Genomic DNA, 13,688 nt, shown 5'->3' with positions numbered 1-13,688 from the left:
AGTGAGGCTGGCCTGTGACATTCCCTTGCTGTACTGTCCTTGCCATGTTTTGGCAGTGGGATTACTTTGGATTCATAAAGTGAATGGGAAAGTGTTTTGTTTTTTGTTTTTTCGTGTTTTCTGGAAGAATTTGTGTGAGATTAAAATAATTCCTTATTTGTGAGATTTACTGTGAAGACATAATTATAGGTTTGATCTCTTAATTCTAAGCAGATGGAAAGCTATTCAGATTTTTGTACTTCCTCTTGCAAGTTTTGGCAATTTGCATTTTTCTGGGGGTTTATCCATTTCATCTACATTTTCAATTTTTTTTTTTTTGGTATAAAATTATTCATATTATCATTTTACAATGTCTGTAGAATCTATAGTGTTAGATCTCTCACCATTCCTGATATTGGTTATTTGTGGTAGCTCTTTTTTCCTCTGTATTAGTCTCAGCAGAAACTTACCAATTCTAGGAGTCTTTTCTAAGAACCAACTTTTGGCTTCATTTATCTTCTCTGTTGCATATATTTGTGTGTTTTTATTTTATTAATTTTGGCTCTTTACTATTTTCTTTGGGCTTAATTTACCTAATTTTTCTAAGTTTTTGAGATGACCACTCCGATTAATGATTTTCAGCATTCTTTTTCTCTAAAATAGGCACTTACAGCTGTAAATTTCCTTCTGAACACAGCTCTAGTCGATCTTACATGATTTGAGACATAATCGCCCATTATCGTTCAGTTAGAATATTTTCTACATTCTGTTAGAATGTTCCTCTTTGACCCATGGGCATTAGAAGGACATTTCTTAATTTTTTTTAGATATATATGTGGATTTTCAAAGTCTCCTTTTATTATTGATTTCTAGCATAATTACTCTGTGGTCAGATAACATTTAAAAATATATATATATCTTTATTGATTTCAGAGAGAGGAAGGGAGAGGGAGAGAAATAGAAACATCAATGATGAGAGTCATTGATCGGCTGCCTCCTGCACGCCCCCTACTGGGGATCAAGCCCCCACCTCGGGCGTGTGCCCTGACCAGGAATCGAACCCCAATCTCCTGGATCCCAGGTTGATGCTCAACCGCTGAGCCTCAGATAACATTTTTTTGAAATTTGTTGAAACTTGCTAACATAGCCCAGCATATGCTAAATTTTATTCATGTCTCATCAGTCATATTAACTGTGTAGTGTTTGGGAGCAGAGCGCCATGGATGTTAAGCAGTTCAGCTTTGTTGATGGGGCCGTTCAATATTTTATACCCAACTGGCATTTTCTGTCCCCTTCCCCTGTTGCACGAAAACCCTATGCAGGACCGATGGTTTTTCTGCTCTTCCTTGTAATTCTGCCAAGTTTCCGTTTATGCCCACTCGGCGGCTGTGTGATGACCCGCGTAGTACACCTTGGGAGCTGTTGCACCATCTTTCCGAAGAATCGGATCCTTCACTGTGAACAGCACTTCTTTGTCTTCAGTCATGTTTTCTGCCGTAAAATCTACTTTTTCTGACTTAATAAAGCCACGCTAGTTTTCATTCAATTAGTGTCTAAACGTTGTGTCTTCCTCTGTCCTTTCACTTTCTACCATCTCAGGTCCTTATATTCCTTCTGTGTTTTCTGTAATAGCGTATAATTGGGTTTTGTCTTTTCACTCGGTTTGACCCTCTGGGAGGAGGAACTCTCTGTGGCTTGTCTGGGAGATACCGGCTCCCAAACCAACGCAAAGAAACATGTAGGAGAGAGGGGAGAGAAATTTTGCAAAGCTCGTTTCAGGGCAGATATTGGAGGGCTTTTTAATACCAAGGTAAAATGTTTGGCCTGTATCTTTTAAGGAAACATTGAAGGTCTCTGTACAGGTAGGTGACGGGTTGTGCTTTAGGAAGGAGGCCCCGGAGGCCATGAGGAAAGGGCCTGGAGTCCTCTCCGTGCTGTGGCCTCTGGAACAACAGCACCTGCTACAAGGTAAGCACCAGCGAAACATTTGAGAACTCCATGAAAAAGCCAGGAACAGATAGGAACGCGGCAGTGGAAAAGCCAAGAAATGACTGGACATACAAAACAGATAGAATTCATTTTCTGCGTACATGCGGCTGAGCAGAAAGTTTAAGTTCAGGTTCAAGATAACCAACAAATAGGTATGGAAAGCAAGCTGCCTATTCCATGCGGCCTCAGAAGAATAAATTAGGTAAAGAGACAGTGGTGAATATATTGATCAGTAATTTATAAAGGGTTACAAATAGTTAACTATAGGAAATATTTGAAGGTGTGGATAACATTTTTCTTCACTGTCTCGTCTCCCACATTCAAACTCCCCTGCTAGCGTTGACCTACAGACCAACATCCTGCAGATCTCATACAGGTGGTTGCTTGCTCTACGTCGATGTTTTTTTGCAGGTACTTTTGAGGAAAGAGCCTCCATTTACACATTTCCAGGAGGAGGCCGTGTTTCCCTAGAGCAGCGGACTGTTAAGTGCATTCACAACTTTATATTATTACATGGTGCCAAAGTAATTCAGCGGCAAGTAATTCAATGTTTCCTATTTCTGGCTTCACCCTCATCTTCCTTCCAAATGCACTTATTAATCTTTCCCTTAACAGCTGCTTGCTCAGTTTTCATTTTTATGTATGTTATGGAGCGTAGAATTTGGAGCAATCGGAATTTTAGACTGACAAGTTAAAATATGTGATCATTCTTTTAGTCATAATTTTTTAGTAGTTCCTATCGGACGTTTCTATTGTGTTGATTTCTTGGGTGTTTCCATCTGCTGTTTTTGGCTGCCGCATCCACCTAGCATAGATTGTTTTCTGTTCTGTTTTAAATCTTGGATTGCGAGCTTATCTTCAGTAGGGCTTTATCTATAAAATTCCTGTGCAGCCTGGGTTAAGAATGTTCTTCCAAGATAGTTTTGGGTTTACTTCTGTGTACACTCAATGGGTATCCCTGGCTTAATTCTTTTGTAATTTCTTGACTGTGGCTCTCCTAGACCACATGTGACATAAATTCTGTGTCGAGCATGTCATATTGGGAATTCTCGAGGGATTTATTTTCCGCAGCTCAGAGCCAAGAGCAAGCAAACAGGTTTCCCTGTTGTCTATTGTCGTCTTCTGCTGGCAGGCAGATTCCTCCCACCCCCAAACTGAGAGTTTCGTCCTCCCGGTTTCCTGCTGGGATCTTAGTTGCAGTTCTTCACCTGCAAGAACCAAGTTCTCCTCTTATCCTTTGCCTTCCTTTAAAACCAAACCCTGTAGCTCGCAGGCACGGCTCGCCACCTGCCGCGGAGGAAGCGCAGGGCGGCCTGCTCATCTGCCAGTTCCGTTTCCAGCTGCTTCGTTATTCCTGGCGCCCGGATATTTTTCTCTGATCTGCACTTAGCTATGCATTTTTTAAAAGTTTGTGTCACTTTCCCCTGCACTTCCAGCTGATCTAGCAGGAGGGTTTTTATGTATAGCCTGCCATATTGTTGAAGCTCGTATCTTGAATGCTTTCTACATCTATACAGTTTTTTTCTCCCCATGTTTCTAAATATCCTTGGCTTTATTATTATTTTTTAAAGGATGTTACATTTCACAGTTGGAGTGGCCTTAAAATGGCATATTTTCCCTCTTGATTTAACAGAAGAACCAGTACCTAATTCTGAGATCATTAGAACTTGCCACTGCATAAATTCTACTCAGAAGCACAAAGGGAGTAATTAGCTCTAAAGATTCATAGAAGACTAGCCTTTTTATCTTGGCCTGAGAAAGTAAACTTGATAAATGCATCCCACGTGAGTAAATAACCTCGACTTTAGTATGGCGGCTACCTCGGGGTTCAGGGGAAAGAAGAATTGAGAAATAAGGTCATGGGGGGATTCAATTACATTTGTAATGTTTTATTTCTTAAGCCAAGGATAATATACCCAGAGGTTTATTATATTCTCTACATTTCAAGAAAGTATCTGAAATAATTCACAGTAAGAGTGATTGCAAAAAGAATTATCGCCATAATGAAATTGTATCATATTTTATTTTTTATTGATTTTAGAGAAAGAGGAAGGAAGTGCGAGCGACACACACACGCACACACATCAATGTGAGAGATACACCAGTCAGTTGCCTCCCATACACGCCCTGACCAGGGATCGAACCCGAGACCTTCCGGTGCACCAGGTGATGCTCCAACCCACTGAGCCACCTGGCCAGGGCTGTACCCTATTTTTAATTTCATATAACGGAAGATACACAGGGCATTTGTCATTGTCATGTGCATTGGCCAAGTGAAAAGATAACTTTCCATCCTAAAGTGGTAAAGGAGCTTAGTTGTTATTTCAGCTACTAAGATTTAGTCATTTACATATTAGACTCTGTTTCTTCAAGCTTCTTAAAAATCTCATATGCCTGACCACAAACTCCAACCAATCCAGTGATCATGCTGTTTCCAACTTGGGGAGTAATTCTAGCATTATCAGAATAGCAGCAGGTGAAGCTGGAATCATCTTTTGTGCCAAAGAGGCCCTTTTAAGTGTTTTTGCAATTAAATTCTCAGCATTGCCATCTAGTGATCTTGTTTACTCACATCTCTTAACACTGAAATATGAAAAAGGAAAGAAGGGTTGGCATGTAGAGGGACTGAGGTTCTTCCAAGTATTTTCTTAGTCCTGCTGCTGTACGTGATTCCTTGCAAAGACGGCCTCTTGTCCTCATAAAGCATTAACAGTAGTTAATGTCCGCTGAGTGCCTTCTCTGTGTCAGTCATGGTAACAAAGCATCCTTTACATATTGTCCTATTTAAGTCCTATAGTATTCCTGCAATTATCATTATCCCCCCTTTTAGAAGGAAACAGTGTGATTAATTTGACTAAATTGCACAGGCACAAATGACTATGTTGAATATTTATTTCTAAGTAACTCTCAAGTAACTTTGTCTGTCTGTCTTTGATCTATCACATCGCCGGGTACTGGAGACCACATAGAAATAATTTAATGTTACTTTAGCATCAGAAAGATTCATGCAGATGTTATGAAATGTTGGATTTAGCCGATTGCTAGTCACAAACAGTAGACAAGGGGAAAATACAAGGAATGGACGGGCAGTGAAAGCAAGCCGGGTCTCAGGATGCGGGAGCGGTCGGCGGGCTGAGTGCTTGTCAGCGCGGACTGCCCAAGGCGGTGGTGGAATACCTACCCATGCTGATGGTATGTCTGGATAAGATAGGTATGCGGCCTCGGGCTTTATGTTTTCTGTCATACCAAAGACTATTAAAAGGACAATATTGTCCGGGGATTCTCACCTTTGACCCAATCAAACAAAACCTTCCCTCCCCACATCATTACTGTTAGGAGAGTGGTGGTGGGGGGGGGGGGTGCAGGGTACAGACACAAAGATAAAGAAATATGAAAAGTTGACCAGCTATATTGTTTCCTATTTCTTTATAAATCAAGCCTGTTGCTTTTTAGAAAAAGAGAAAGAAAGAAGGAAGAATGGTGGGAGGGGTGGAAGGACAGAGGTGGAGTGGAGGAGAGATTGATTCAAGGCCAAGGAAAGTGCTTACTTACATTCCTCTCTGTGACTTAGAGAAGATGCTTGCATGACTACTTTGTGACTTTACAACGCTGTTTGAAAAGAGATTGATGTGATTTAATTTAAACGGAGCCTTGTAAAGAGCAAGGATCTCTTTCCCCCAGTCTTTCTGGTATACAGTTCTATCCTGCATCCTATAACACGTCATCTGAACATTGGACTGTGTGTTCACCACCCCAACCCCCAGTCTTTCTTAGAGAAACTCATGTTATCTCCAAACTGCTTCTGGAACTATTGTTTCTACTTCATACTGAGGCTTGTGTTTAATGATTTTGGCCTTTTTAAGTAACTCTGGGCCTGGGGCACTTAGACATTTAGGGGCCCTTCTTTGGGTTAGCAATAAATCATAAATGAATTGGTATAATCTCATGAAAATTAAAATGACACTTCATCTATCCAACTTACCATTGCCATCTATATGTGGTCTAATCTAAATCCTACTAAGATAATGTAATTATTATTAATAAATTAATAATAACATTGGCTCATAGGACCCAGGGGCGTATAAGTAGGGGTGTGAGCAGATGTTTTCTTTTGCCTTTGGAATTTTACAGGTGTCCAAAGACATTGTAAAGTGCAAGAAGGGGCCAATCTAAGGACAAGTGCCCTGGGGTGGCCAATAAATAGCTCTGCTTGTGCGAATATTTTGCTGCTTTGTAGTTAAAAAAAATCAGTAATTAAATTGAAATTAGGTCTTGTGGAAAATTGTGGATCTCTTTTACCCAAACTTTCTCAGAAAGATTCAGATATTTTCGGTGCCCCCCCTGACGCCGGATGTCGAGCTCTCTGCTGTCCGATTCCTTGGGCCCCTGCTACCACACTGACCCCTGTCCTCCTGTTTCCGGGAAGAGCAGTAGCACATTTTCTTAGGGATCTTTTGCAGACATTTTGAAACAATTTAGTAAAAATCCTTTTTGAAAATGTATTCCATTTTCTGAACACGTAACAGGAAAGGGAATTATTCAAACATTTTGTGAAGTCCTTTATTGTTTACAAACAGCATAAATGCCCATTGCCCCGCTTAGATGCTTAAAGCAACCCGGTCAGGTAAATAAGGCTGGTGGCAGCCCCGTAAGACGGGCGAAGCTGAAACCACAGGTAGGAAGTGACGCAGATCTTCTTACTCCTAATGTAGTGCTCTTTCCTTTTTTTTTTTTTTTTTTAAATTTCTAGAGAAGCGGGGAGAGGGGGAGAGAGAGGGAGAGAGAGGAGATTGATGTGTGAGAGAAACGTTGGTTGGTTGCCTCCCGCACACGCCCTGACTGGAGATCAAACCTGCAGCCTAGGTAAGTGCCCCGGTCAGCGCTCCAACCAACTGAACCACACCAGGCAGGGCTCCACTAGTTTCTTGACCAAATGCCAACGAAAGGGCTTTATTTTAATACGGACTCTTGGGTTTTCGTATCTAATATTAACTTTTGAAACTTACGGAAGCATTAGAACTCTGTTAATCTGGGGTAGGGCGCAGGTAATAGTTGGGACAGCCTCAGGCTACCCCTGTTAACAGCCTTTGCTCTCTCCTCCTGTGTGCGCTCTGGGTCTTGGAAGTTCAGGATCAAGTGTGAATGGAGCAGGTGGAGCCCTCATACTAAACAAACACTTAACGTATTGCTGCTGGATGGTAAATATGTAGTAAGTGCGCACTTCAACATGTTTCAGAAGGAGATTCTTAATTCAGGGTTATATGATTTAAACACCTTCATTAGTGGGAACGCTGTGGGCTGCACACCCTCAAATCACTTCTTTTTGGAACTCCGGTTGCCTATATATCCCTGTGTCATCTCACACGAGCAACTGGGGTGCCCAAAGGTTGTGAACTCTAACACCATTGTGTTTGTTTTTATGAGAGTCAGGTCAAGATCAGCCCAAGCAAAGGCACCAAATAACCCGGGAACACAAGCAAAACGGGAAATAAAATATATTTTATACCAAATCTTTACAGATGGATTTTGCAGAGAGCGGTAGTTAACCATGGGCCCAACTGGGGATGCATTTTTAATGATTTGCAGGTATTCTAGAGAAAAACTAAATTAAAAAAAAAAGCCAGCCCCAACTGCTCTTCTAAAATGGGCTGAGAACTATAGCAGTGAATTAAAATAACCTGTGAATTTTTCTAACCAAAATAAAAATACCAGTTATGAAATATTTCTTTTACTCTTTGCCAATTCTTTAATAGTCCATTAGGTATTTCTAGGAGGTGGAGTAGTTGAAATGAAAATTTGAGCTCAGAAACCTGAAAGGCCAGAATCTTGAATAAACCGACTGAGGCGAGATAGAACTGGGTGTGAAAGGAGGCTTTTTCTGTGGTAGATTTGCCTTCAAACCGGGCATGTGTTTCATTTGGATACGTCTTTGAAAGTTCCAGGAATCACTGAAAAAAGAGACTTGAAGAAACTTAGAAATAACTGGCTTAACCCTGCAGCCCAAGAGTGGGCACTTCATGGAGAAGGTATTCCGTTGCTTCTACACAATTTGGCTAAACGATCCTGTCCTTTTCAGATGAAAAGTTGTCACTCAACTGAGTTAAAGAATCCGCTCTTTCAACCCACTCCTTGCCCCCATTGGAGCCTTGGTATAAAACCGGATTTCTTGTGGACTGCCTCTCTTTTGCCTGACCCAGAAATGATTGACTGAATGTGATATTCTTTGTGTCGTTTATAGAGAAAGCCGGAATGAATATCTGGCCTTGACACTTTATTTCATTTCAGCTTCACAGGCCAACGTTTAAGAACATTTTAATCTTTCTGTTGCTTGCACTGGAAGTGGTGGAAATAATAGCATGGCTCATAATGATATGATTAGTAATTATGTGTCCCACAGAGAAGCTTAGTATGGCTTTATTCTGATACAGTTGCCCCTAGGTAGTGCATGGGAGTGATTTTCAATTCCGGGTCCTTTTCAGAAGAACTAGACTTTTTTTTGTTTTTATTTTTTTAGCATCTTTTATGAAATCAAAGCAGCTCATTTATAGGGTCCCCTTCTTTGGTGAGGCCATTTATAACACAGGGATATGGGCGTGGTATTTATACCTACAGAGATAGATTAAAAGACGATGCCCTTATATGGTTCATTAAAAACAATTCTATTCTAAGTTACAGCTTTTATTCTCTTTTTAAATCACCGCTTCTTTAAATAGCAGCCATTCCTGGTTTCACTCTTTAAATACCACCCTAAAGGAGTAAAGTGAAAATAGGTACCTTCAGCTTTTTTGTACCATAGAGATTGTATTTTGGGGTAAAAAAGAAAAAAGAAATCAAATTTCCTTGAGGTAAAAATCGGAAATTAGTGTTCTTCATACTACTAATTACCCAAAGAATAAAATGAGATAGAATTATGGACTGTTGGCTCTAAAACCCATTTAGTTTCATCTCTATCTAACAGTCAAACACACCGGGGCCGTCTTGCCAGGCAGCTCTCTCGGGGCCGTCTTGCCAGGCAGCTCTCTCGCAGGTTGCACAGGTGGGCGGTGGGGAGGCCTGTGCGGATTTCTCTCGGCTCAGAGCGATTCTGCTGCACCCTGTGTATTTGGTTGGATTTGGCTCGGGAAGTGGTGAAAGAGGGAAGCTAAGAAAAAAACAACCCATGACAGCTTTATGGCCAGCTCATTAAATTAGATCCTGTGCTTGACACTGTACTGCTTTCTTTGCTGGGTGTGGATTGACAGGTATTGATGAAATGGCTCAGGTTCTAATTCGGAATGCCTGGTGACAAATTATAGGTTTGACAAGTTGAGGTTATCAGCAAGCCACAGGGCGAGTCTGTGGCCTGCAGCAGCCTTGCTACTGTCTCCAGCAAGACTCTGCTCCTTACCCAGGATGCACTTGACCTCTTCACCCCCCAGGAGGGGATTGAGGGCTGTAGCGAATATGCCGTTAAGATACTTCATTGCACGAGGTCACTCACGCACACCTCAGATACACCTCAGCCACCCGGGGAGCACACGCACAGCCCGGACGAGTGCCTACTGCTGCGTCTACTGTGATCTTTCATTGTTAAATGCAATTTAAAAATTCGGAAGTAAATTGTCTATTCGTTTGACTAAAATTAGACTGGAGAAAATAGCAAATTCCTTCCCAATCTCCTCTAAATGATTCTCTCTGCTGCCGTGTCTGCTTGGTCGTGGTTCTGACTGCATTAGTTCCTTGAACTGGGCCTGAGTCGCACCATAGTTTTCGGAGTCCTTTCCTCGGTTTTACTTTGTTTTTGAAGAAGCTAAATTGGAAGCATTTGAGGTATTTGCTCTTTATGTTTGTTGTCTGATATTTTATTTCTTACTTTTCTGGACATCGTTCTCATGATAATAGAATAACATGGAAATAGAATTTATTTTTTATTTTTTTGAAATACAATTTTAATACCATGTTGGACCCAAGAAATAATTTAACTCAACTCTTCATTTTATTTATTGATTGATTGATTTTTGTAGAGAGGAAGAGAGAGAGACATTGATGTGAGAGAGAAATATTGATCGGTTGCCTCCTGCACACGCCCTGACCAGGGATCAAACCCACAACCTGGGTATGTGCTCTGAACTGGAATCGAACCCACCACCCTTCGGTGCATGGGACAATGCTTCCACCAACTGAGCCACACTGGCCAGGGCTCAACTCTTGATTTTAGAGGTGAAGAAATTATTGGCCAAAGACATGAAGAGACAGTCATTCACGTTGTCTGCTTAAAGAGATTTGGTTTAAATTCTTTTCTTAAAAATATAAGCGTATTTTTCCTCTCTAATCCCTAGTCATGATTTGGTTTTCATCACCTTCTAGTGATTAATATGATGTTTTAGGTGAAAAAAACCCCTTAGGTACAAAGAGATGAGTTGGCCAAAGTCAGAGACTGAGGTCAGGTAGAGAAAAACCTGGTGTTGAATTATGGGGTGTTAGTCCTGGGGAGAAGCCCCTTTTAAAAAAAAAGTCAGAAATGGAAAACCTGCATTTTTTTGCATTGATCTTTAATAGTTTATCTTACTCACGAAAGACTTCTGAGAAGCCAAATGTATTCTGCACATTTTGAAAATCAGCCCTTCTAATGGCTCACCTGGAGCGACACCTGGCTCCCTAAGTTCCGATCATCTCATAACCCATTTGTCTACGGTGGGGAAAGGGGGTGGTTATGACTGATTTCAGTGAAGGCGTTAAGGTGGAAGTGGCAGAACTAATCGTGAGTGTGAACGTCGGAAAGTGGTGTCCGCGGAGGCCTCTCTGAAGGGAGCCGCAGTGGTCCTCACGTCCACCCGGGTGAGAAGTTGTCTACCCGGCTGGAGAATCCTGTGGTGATCTCTTTGTATCCTGTGGTCTCAAGCCACTTACTAAATTGGGATCCGTCAGCTCTTTTACTATCTCTAACAGCTTAAACAAGACAAAACTAAGGCCACTGGTCTTTGGCAAACCCTTCCCCCCCCAATGAGCTCTAATTAAATGAAGACTGAGCAGGGTTTAGGTGTAACCTACTACTGACCATTACTATTCTTTTTAATCAGGAACAAAGTGGTAAAAAATGGGGGGGCAGAGCCGAGAGGGTAGAGAGGCATTGTCAGCCCCAGTATAGACTAATGCATCAATGGAGTTTGTCCCTCCTCATAAATAGTCAACTATGCAAATTATTCCCTCCAAAAAAGGATGGGTTGTGGATAATTTTTTTTTTTTTTACAGTACGCATATGTTACTTTTATTATTTCAACTAAAAAATATGCCAGAAGTAAGAACAAAATAATATGATTTTATGGTGATTTCATTTTCTGATCAGATCACTGTTTAGTGCTCCCATAAGATCATGAGTCATGATACCACCACTGAATTTTATTTCTAATCAAGCTAGTACATTTTCAGGAAACCTAGACGCCAGGAATACGCAGAGCTGACGGCCACACGTCAGCCTTGTGGACAGGCTGCCATGTTCATCTGCACTGTCGTCTCCGCTGTGTGTTAAGTTCTTCCAGGACAGAGACCTGTCTACGCAGCTTGGTTATCTCCAGTTCACAGAACAATGATGCACTCAATGGACATCTTTTGAATGAATCTATGAATCAAGTTCTATAATTCTGAGTTTCTTGTGGGTAGGACAAATTCAAATTCTAAATGTGTAACACAGGGTTGCGTCCTAATTGGGCATCATAGCTCACTCATATAAAATAATACAGCCGTTAAATAACCGGGGGAGGCAGTGAAGGCACAGTAAACAGAGTGTGCGCCCTTCTCGAAGCTGATGGCACGGTTTTATTAACACAAACAAGGATTTTCCTTGAGAAGCTGCTGAACCTGCTGCCTACTTACTGTCAGAACAGTTTAACGTCAACGGAAACCATTGTATTTGACAGACATTCTGCAGTATTTAAATGAACAATACTAAATAACCCCATACAACAGGTCAACTCTTTCAGCTATTGGAATGTATATTCTGCAGCTATCTTAACCCGGGTGGGTCCATCGGGATACCATTCAGCTTTAAAAAAAAATGGAGACATTCACCAAAGGCCAGGCTGAACTGCTTTTACGGGCCAGGCAGCCAATTGGTAGTTTTCAGCCTGCCTGGCCCTCTAGAAACCACCCCTCCTGCTCGGTGAAGGGGATCCTAATCCCTTCTCACAGCAGGCTCACTCAAGATTACACGAGTTTTTAGGTTCTGAATAAAGCTGCCAGCTGCCTTGACAGGCGAGCAGATAAGAGAAACATTCCTGAGAAGAGCGACTGGCCTGGGGTGGGAGGGAGCGGGGTGGAGCTCCCCGAGCAGCACCACGGAACAAGTTAGATAAGTGAACAAAGGCTGCTCAGGCCAGGGTTGAGATGAGATAAGGAGGGGAGACCACCGGGGTGGTGCTGTGACGGGGATGGCCAGGGCACTGGCCCAGTGCCTCTTGAGAGTGTGGCTTCGAGAGACAGGCTCAGCTACCTAACCTGGCTCTGCCCTCCTCTCTAGGTCTCGATTTCAGGGATCCACTTGTGCTTCTAGCAGTTGGGCAATTGCAATAAAAGATCAGAGGCACCTCTGAGAGGAGTTCTAGAGCTGTGTGAGCCCTGGGGCACCCGTGGGAGATGCTGCTCTTGGAGGAATGACTTCAGGTGTGAAGCCTGGTAATAGGTAGTGCCAGCCTTCAAACGGCCTCAGGCCCAGATTATCTTCTGCATTTCATGGCACAGAAGCCCAGGCTCTCAACCAAACACTCGCCTGGGTATGTGAGCACAGTCAGTATTACTTTTGGAGGAAATAATTCAGCCTCGTTTATAAGGAAAAGTCCCATGTCCCGTTTCTGCACAGGGTAGAGAATGTCTGGGAGAGAATGTCAAGTTCTTAGGAATTTTAAAAACAGAAGGTCAGGCCTGTCACACATGGATCCCGGATATCAAAAAAGTGGCTCTTTTTTTAATGAGCACTTTGGAATATCGGCATCTCAGACACCAGTAGATATTTCAGTTATGAAATGACAGCAATTTGCCCATCAAAGCATGATGACATGTCTGTTAGGTTAGAGATCAGATAGGACTAAGGGTCAAGTACACTAGAAAAAAAATTTGCATTTCAGTGGAAAAACGATTCCTCCTGTACAGCAAACCTCTGCAGATGATCAGATTCTAGCCCAGCTCCTTGTCTTTGAGCTGTTGCAACTCTCTGTAAGTGGTAGGTAACTGATAGGCATGTACATCCTGTCTGATCTAGTAGTGATTTTAATTTACTTCTCCCATGTGGATAAACGAGTTTTGCCCCATGTGCAGTTCATCTCAAGGTTCCTTTACTCTTTATACGTTTGTGCTGATTTGACTTTTCCTTTGAACTGGTTATAACATCAGCCTGATTCCCTCATATATGATTTAAAAAAAAATTCTTTAACCCATGTTTATTTTTATAGCTGTATAAGAGCCATGATTTTACCTTTTTCTGAAAATTGTCTTTTAACAACTCTCTCTTCTGCTAGGCTCTCAAACCACTATTTCTTTACTGGGGGTTACAAGAGAAACTAATATTTACATACTTTACAAAATGTTCTGAAAGTGACCCAAGGAATCGCGGAAGGAAATCTGTCAGGAAGAGAACAGCTCCGGCCTAGCTCAAGATCCCCCACGAGCCTGGTGTTATTTATCTTGATGTTTTCTGGTGTTTCTCTGGTGCCTCGTCCCTAATCATCCAGATTCTCCTGAGCTGTTCT

This window comes from Miniopterus natalensis, chromosome 4, assembly GCF_054644295.1.
Source record: "Miniopterus natalensis isolate mMinNat1 chromosome 4, mMinNat1.hap1, whole genome shotgun sequence".
Lineage (NCBI taxonomy): Eukaryota > Metazoa > Chordata > Mammalia > Chiroptera > Miniopteridae > Miniopterus > Miniopterus natalensis.
This window is presented reverse-complemented; position numbering follows the sequence as displayed.